The following is a 7,069-nucleotide window of genomic DNA, read 5'->3' on the forward strand; positions in this document are numbered from 1 at the left end:
GAGCTTAAAGCTACCTAGCTAGAAAAACAGTCAACACTTTCTTTACATTCATTTTAACTTATCTATCTTAACATATATAACTTAATTAGATATGCATCTTTTTTAGATTTTTTTCCCCTAAAACAGTAGCTTTAATATTTTTTTTATTTTTATATCTTTAAATTCGCAATTCAATAATTTTATTAGTTCTTTAAGTGAGGTTACTAAACATTTAAATTTATGTGTAATTATTTTCAAAAAACAACAACAACAACAACAACAAAAAATATAACTATTACAAAATCTAAAAAGATGATTGAAGTTAAAATTTTTTCCACAAAAGGCTGTAGCTGCCGGAGTGGTCAAGTGTCATGCTGCAGTGACCAACTGACGCCCGAGAAAAATAACTTTAGAGTAAGTGGCTTTAGGCTACGGTCGGTGAGCACTACAATCATTCAGCGTAAACATCATCAAACATTAAGGCATCGTTTACGCTAAAAAGTTGTTAAATAATTATACTCGTCCCTTAAACAGGACAGCGCTTCTATCATTAGCGAGCAATCTATCTATTGCAGACCGATAGGTATTTCTATCCTTATTGCATCGAAAGGGTAAGTAGACGTGAATACCGAACGTATGTAATGCTAACCGATATAAACCGAGAGTATCCTTTAGGTTATTTCCACATGCAAGAGAACAGAGGTAATGCTTGTTGTGAAAATGTGTATGCTTTTAAATGGCGCTTTAAGTACCGTCGTTTCTAGTCTGTGTTTTAAGCAACGCTTATAGTTATGATGACACAGTGATAACATATCTATTATGTCAACGTTTTGTGTTAAAAGCCAGTTTTGTGAAGCAATACTTGAAGGTGAATACCAGTCGAAATATTAGGTCGTCATATAAATATAAAGTTAACATGAAATCGTCAATAGTGCTCGCAAAATATGCTACCTCCGTTAGCATTTTTACTTAAATTCTCAACTCCGTTGGAGAATTATAATCTCTATCACATTTCATTCTGTGATAATACTAATAATTCCTATATAGGGGAAAGCTAATCCCTTGGAGTTCTTTGTTAATCTGCGCCTAATTCCTATTTAGAGCAAGGGTCTGCAACTGACTGAAGATATCCTGGTTTCAGAGGAGTGAAGCGGGCGTTGAGCCGCGATGAATGTGATTCCAACATTCAAAACCGAGCTGAATATCTACGCTAATCGTGCACGTATGTGCGCACATCATGAGTTTTCGAATGTAATTTCTTCCTTTACCTGCGTTTCTTCATCATCTCTCAACTCCGTTCGCAGCCAAAGCTAAAGCGAAACCCAAAGCATAACGAAGGCTTTCTTCCTGACTTTCCCTTGGTGGTCACTTTTGCAGCAAAACACTGTGGCCCTTTGCTCTGCGCCCCGCGGTGACCATACAAGTGAGGAAAGGGGGCGTAAAGACTGTCGCTATCGGTATCTCGGTAGAACATGCCCAGGCACGCCTCCTCGCTTTTTCTTATCGTTCATTGGTCCGCGTCGATAATTAAGCAGCAGTAGCAGTACGAGCAGCGATTGCTGAGAAAGCTCGCTTTAGCGCGCACAGCGAGACCCACCCAGACATACTCGCTCTGTCGCACAGGCTCACACTGACCCTGGCTCATGTACGTTATCGCGAGTACATACGCTGGTGCGCCGAACTCAATACCTTCAACAACCTCGCTGGCTCTCGGCAGCACTTCGTTGAACGTCGTCTATCTTGCTTTCGTTGGTAATCAGGCAGACGGTCAGCTAGCTGGTTTGCTACGATGCCGAGCCTTTGGCTGTCGTACCAAGCATGCCGAAGGTGAAACAGCAAAGCGGAGACATCAACACCGTTCGGCCCTTCATCTGGCCATAGCCACTGCTTGCGCCGACACCGTTCGAGAAGGGTGTAGTCCGCCTTAAGATTATAACTGCAGCGAAGCACGAAGTAAGCAGCGTTTCACTAGTGCGTGCCGTGTGTGTGAGACTGAGATTGAGCCTGTGCGTACTTCTACCACTCGGATTTCTCAGTAGCATCAATTGGAAGGATAACGAGTATCGTCGTCCAGCTAAAGCCCCATGACTCTTACAAATGAAGACCTTCGAAGGAGAACGTGGCTCTGCTCTATCCCTGAACGAAAGGGTGCTGGCCCAGCTTCCTTAGGCCCGCCGGCTGCTACTAATTCTGCCGCTGTTGCCGTTCATACGCCGTCCTTTGAGTGACTTCATCCATGCCATCTACCCTGGCCTGGATATGCCCCTCAAATGGCTCGTCTGATGTGTGCTTTCCCGCATGGCTTTTAATTCCCTCTAGATGACCCTGTTTCAGGTGTCCTCCAGACTAAATCCTCCTACTAAATTGCCCCTCTTTTAGTCGCCCAGGTTCCGACGTGCGTTCGCCAGCTTCAGTGCATTCCTGCCACTTGCGCCGCTTGGTCTTAAAACTCTAGATGGGCACTATAGATGCATCCCCACGGTTGGGGCTACTCTCTCCGTCTACGTCTGCGTCAAAAGTCGTTTTCTGGCGACGGGAAGCGTAACGGCACCGGCGGCATCAGACACCATTCGTCTTAGAAACCAACTCAAAACTCTGGAACCTGTGACAGCATCAGGTGACTTAAAAGTTTGCGGCAGACGAGCAGGGCCTGCCAGTCATCCGGGCGTTGCTTGCCGCTCGGGCAGCTGCTGGAGATAACGCAACGGTTGCTGCTGCTGCTGCTACTGTGAAGAAGTACGAGCAGTGTCCGTCTATTGCGGTGATGGTGAGGCCTAATGCTGCTTCTTCTGCTGTTTCTATTTTTCGACGTCTTGCCCCATGTCCTCTGTCCTAACGATTCGCTGGCTGCAGGCAGTGTACAAATGTTGCTGGCGATGAGTAACGGATTCTCTCGTTTTGGGGCTGGTAATCTTTTCTCTGTCGTCTTTGATTTCCCTTTGCTTCGTCTATACAGGTCCGCCTTCTGCCTACTCCCCTTGTGCCCCCGGCGCCAACATGCCCTTTTTGTTCTGTTGGCGTGGCGTGATGGCGTCGTGATTTGGTCCATTGAGGTTGCTCAGCAGAGGGGAAAACTAGTATCCAGAACCGTTTGCTGCACTATACTACGAAGAATAGCAGTGGTATCAATTGCCACGGGGCTCAGGCCGCTATTTTCTCTCTCTCTCTCTCTCTCTCTCTCTCTCTCTCTCTCTCTCTCTCTCTCTCTGCTGAACGAAGAAAAATGAGAGCAGAGTGTGTCTACTTGCGCCAAGCAGGCAAACGCCCAGTGGGTTTAACCACGCGCACGTTAAGTTAAGTTAGGCTAAATTGAACCCGTAACAGTTACAGCCGTCCGCCGCTACTGGGTCAATCCAGTTGGGGCGCTGTGTTAGCCAGATAGACCTGTTGATCAGAAGAGAACTCCACGACTTTAAAACCCCTTCCCGCTTTTCCTCGGTCTCTCTTTCTGGCTTTCCCCAACCTGTACGGATAACGCCTAAGACATGGACTCGGCATGACAGACGGCTAATGGGGCAGACGCGTTGCATTCATCCGTTCATCCCTTATAATATTACACGGATCTCGTCTATTGCCTTAATTTACCGGCGCCGAAACTGACAGCGAAATTGACCGGCCAAGTCACCGGACCAAAATCCGATCAGGAAGGAAAGGAAACTAACTGTAGACAGATAGCGCACCATCAACATTATTATTAGAAGTTGCAATTTCAAAAAACTTGCTCAAAACTTCTCGTTTAACCTATATCGACAGAAGCACGGCTAAAGGAAGTTCGAGCTTCCCCTGTCGCTCCTACCTTGCACGCCCACGTGTACTTATATAGGTTATAGGCTACCTTCGGTATAAGGACATAGCCTCCATAGAGAAAGGAAGAAACCGCGATAGCAAAAATCACATGAACAAAACATTCCTGATGAACCTCAAAATAAAGGATAGAACTGAAATGATAGATCTCGAAATGATGACAGGGACATCTTGTCTAAGATGCCACAACCAATTCTAATTTTCATACCCCAAAACGCATGTTTACCGATGTGAACGAAAGTAGTCAGCACAACAATACGAGCTCCTCCAAGAAAGTCTCAGAAGTACTCGATCACGTTGCTAGATTAGAATACTGCAACCTAAACGTATCTAAATCACTCGAGACGTAGACAGCGAGCCGTCGATAAATCTTATTGATCACAACACTGTTGGTACTGAAAGGTTTACAAAGCTCGGCGGAAGTTCCAATCTAAAAAATGTGTTGGTATTCCACATAGGCTTATATAAAACGTTAAGTCTGAATACACCTAGTTATCTATTTAATACCGCAGCCTAAATTTTGCTTTATCTCGGTAAAAAATTCCTTCAATCGTGCTGGATAGCGCAACCTAGGATACTTTCCAGGTTTAATACTTATTAGTATTCAAATTAAGGATAGATAATAAGCAACTGAGATTTCCAAGCAATCCGATAGATTGATAAAAATACTTTCACTTAAAACTAGCTCCCGATTGCTCGATGTTATCATTTAGTTCCCTGCTTGACAAGCTGATTGAAATGTGCGTTGAGGTATTTCTATACATTTATATATATATATATATACGTGTATATATATAAGAAAAATTGTTTATTTTTAATACACCCGTCGAACAATTCTTCAATTTAAACAACCCGTTTTTGCATTATCTGCATTTAATATCATCGTTATCTACCAATCGACCATGTAGATCACGCTTTCAATGTTGTTAAAAGCGATTGTGCTGCAACGATAACTTGAGTATTTCCATTTTTACGTTCGGTATCACCGTGTGGGATACCAGCAAACGGTTGGCTCCCAGAACGAGACAATGCGTGTCTACGTCTGAACACCATCCTAAACCACAATGTGTCTCTAAGATTAGTAGGCAAATACGTTACCCACGAAGCTAAAACCGCAATTGCAACAATCCATCCACAAACTATTCGTTGTAGAAACATAGATAGTAAGAAAATAATGTCTAATTTATGCGCTTTTGCATCCCAGTTTTCAAAATCACCTATAAGTAATTTTCAAGAGAAGAGTTGCAAACACGGCCTCGCATTTGTTAATACGTTACCGCTAAACAGATTGTATACAAAGTTACCTTATTTTGTAAACTTCTTAGTGTTGAAGTAGGCTTTACCTGCGCGGACTTCTCTAGCAGAGGTCCTTTCTTTTTTATGTACTAAGTCACGAATATTGGCTAAAGACCTTTAAAATGTTGTATTAGCACGTAATTCTTTTGAATTAGTCATATATTGCATGTCCTCGCTGAATGATTCTGGATTGACCACTCCGCCCAGATTGGAAAGTGCTGCGAAAGCCAGCATAACTAGGTTTTGATCTTAGTATGTGATTCCCTAGCCAAACAAGAGGTCATTTAGATGGTAATATAATAAAACGGGTATCGCATGTACAATATCTTTCATTTATCTTCAGAAAGATCCAAGAGCAGAAAAACTATGTTTGGTAAGAAGGAGCGCTATGTATTTCACTATGTTTTGTTAAAACTGCACAAAGGTATTATCAAAACTAAAGAGATGTCGCAAGAGCTTTTAAAGCTAGTCTAAGTGGTAATAATTATTCACTATTTAAATTCTCACCTATGGGCCGTTAGCAAGCCAAGGTTAGCTCGTACATACTCCAGTTTTTTAGAAACTTATCAGTGAAAACCTACCGACTTCACTCTGGCATAAATGAATTCAAAAAGACCTTTTAGTCTTGAAAATCAACGCTTAGTGCTCAGATTTGTTCCTCGAACGCTGTCAAAGTGCATTGAATATTAGTGAAGACATTAAGCAGATATACAGTACGTGTAAGCGTTTCCAAAATCGAGATTGGAATGGTGAAAACCAGAGTGGAGGTAACCCACACATTGTTGGGACCCGTACATTGCTGCAATAGAGGTGGTTCTTTACGAATGCGGAGTTTTGAATTTAAGGGCCGAAGCTGGCATTTCACATGGAACGTGCTACAGAACTGTAACCCAAATGCTCAAAAAGCAGAAACTGAACAGAAGATAAGTTTCTTGTGAACCGATTTTATGCCAGTTGAAAATGCGTGTGGTGTATTTTAAAGACAGCTTGCCGAATTTTAATAAACAAAAAGAAATCATACGCTTGCAATAGACGAAGCGTTGTTCAGTCTTTATCGCCAGCCGCAGAAGAACAAGGTAAGGAGATGGCGTTGTTCTGAAGAGTTCTTAGGCTTGGGCCTAAGGTAATTACCACTACTACCTTAGAACTTGCAACGAAGATCAGGGGCATCGGCTACTAGGAGATATTTAATGCTGCAAATTAAACAATTAATGTAATGCGCCTTCTAGAATTCCTCAAGCGACCTACAGACTATTACAGCAAGCGGCTTGGCCATCCGACGACAATGACAGACTTCGTCGCCATGCCTCAACTCCAGTAAAGATATATGCAATGTTAGTTTCTACATGCTTAATCTCCCGGTTTAAGCCCGTGTGGTTATGGGGTTTCCTAAGCTCGGAAAAGGTCAACTGGTCGGCAAGCCTATCTCACTATCGATATACTTCAAAAACGCATAGATAGTAAAATTATATATGGGATCGCGAATAGCAGGTATATGGCTATCCAGGAACTGCCAGAGGCAACGGCAAGTGTGTGAAAAAAAAAGGGGAATATTTCTAACGTCTATGAAAAAATGATCATTCTAGCCCAATTAGGTCGGTGATTCTTGCACAAAAGGTTGGGAATTATTTCAACATAACCATAGAAGTTCTTTCTTTCTTTCTTTTAAAGTGTGCGAATCCTGTTTCGGATTGCACCTACTTTCTTCTACAGAAGACATAATTCTTATTTATAGAAATAGTTGATGAGATATGGACCATACAGGGTAATTAATGTTAAGTTGACCCACTTTTGGAGATTTATTCCATAACTGGTCAAAATAATTATATTGAAAAAATGGTTTACCTTTTGAAGCTCTTTTCGAGATGGTGCAAAATTGGAGTTACGGGTAATTTCCGGTATTTTATACTCACAATATCCTCTTAAAATATGATAAATAATTTATTTATTTATTTTTATTAAATAAAAATACTGAATAATAAAAGAAGAA

This window comes from Varroa destructor, unplaced genomic scaffold (assembly GCF_002443255.2).
Source record: "Varroa destructor unplaced genomic scaffold, Vdes_3.0 BEIS01000001.1, whole genome shotgun sequence".
In the NCBI taxonomy this organism is placed as follows: Eukaryota; Metazoa; Arthropoda; class Arachnida; order Mesostigmata; family Varroidae; genus Varroa; species Varroa destructor.